The following is a 1,282-nucleotide window of genomic DNA, read 5'->3' as shown; positions in this document are numbered from 1 at the left end:
TCTATATGTCTGTCTCTGTTACTGCTCATTTCCTCTAGTAAATGCCTGAGTGGAAGGTCCCACAAAAAGACTATCAGCTCCTCTTGGCTTTTGACCTCAATGTTGTAAAGATTGGTTGTATACGCTACCCCTTTTCCTCCAACTGCACCCGTCCTAACCCCCCCCCCACACACACACACACACACACTCATGTACCTTTGCTACTAAAGAGGTGAACTAAAGGTGTTGATGCGGTGTTTAATATTTACGAATTGTTTTAAGTGTGAAAGGGTTAACGATTCTCTATACACCTTTGTCTTCAGTGTTCACCGCTTATTCCCGCCCCCTCCACTTTTCTTTTCCCCCCAGTTTTCCCTTTTGCTCTCTCTCTCTCTCTCTCTCTCTCTCTCTCTCGTACGCGCGCTGTACGTTTTGTGGTCCAGATTCCACCTTGATCTTTTCTCAAGGTGATCTCACGGTCTCACGAGAGGGCAAATCCACCTTACAGTGCTCCAGAGTTTTCGGTATAGATTTAGTCATCATTTCTCATCGCTTTCAGGCACAGCATCTCCTCCTTTCCACCCAAGGAATTCTGTGTTAATCAATGTTATTACTATTTCTTTAAGTTTTATAACATTTGATATATATAAAGACTAACAAAAATACGAAGGTAAGTACTCCCGATATACACGCTGGTGATGAAAAAACATAACTTCATTTAGTTTAGGTTATTTCTTAGGAGTGAGTAAGCGCGTGCTTATTCGTATATTTCGTTTGGTTTCGGAACAGTTGGGCTTAGATCTATATAGGTTCTCAGAAATATAGACGGAAAAGAACGCCAGATATGAGCCTCAAGAAAAAAAAGACATTTGATTTCATTGAGATTGCCTTCCAGCAGTAAATCAAAAGGTAATATTAAAAAATTTATTTCGATCCTCTATTGAATGCATACTTCGAGCATGGCCGTGCAGCGCCCCAGTAAATGTATTCAAGATTCAGTTCAGCTAAACAAATTGTGGGAAATTAATTGACTTCAAGCATTTGCTTAATTTCCAGGAAAAAAACCATTGTTGCACTGGCGAGACTAGCGGGATTTGAAATATATTTTTTAAAATAAATAACACTTACTTTTGTTCCTCACCATAACGAGGGAATGGCTGGATTTGAATATCATCTAAACGATAGCTATATTTTCCGATTCCGAACTATTGTAATAACTAGGGCTGGATTCTGCTCGGTTAATCGAAGGCTTGTAAAGCAGCAGGCGTCTTGCGCTAGAGTCTTGCGAGCAGGCTTGTGGTTT

The 1,282-nt window shown here is 40.3% G+C and overlaps 1 protein-coding gene across 1 annotated transcript in view; it reads left to right on the top strand.

Annotated features, from left to right (window-relative positions):
• The first annotated feature begins 498 nt into the window (after positions 1–498).
• The window catches only part of LOC101854404, a 31,913-nt gene continuing 31,129 nt past the window's right edge, over positions 499–1,282 (top strand). The window contains exon 1 of the mRNA XM_005095687.3: positions 499–649. The gene's annotated coding sequence lies outside the window, so the exon portion shown is untranslated. The remainder of the gene's footprint in view (positions 650–1,282) is intronic.

The sequence above is a fragment of the Aplysia californica genome, unplaced genomic scaffold, assembly GCF_000002075.1.
Source record: "Aplysia californica isolate F4 #8 unplaced genomic scaffold, AplCal3.0 scaffold00111, whole genome shotgun sequence".
Lineage (NCBI taxonomy): Eukaryota > Metazoa > Mollusca > Gastropoda > Aplysiida > Aplysiidae > Aplysia > Aplysia californica.
Note: the sequence above shows the minus strand (reverse complement) of the source record. Positions and strands in the feature narration are given on the sequence as shown.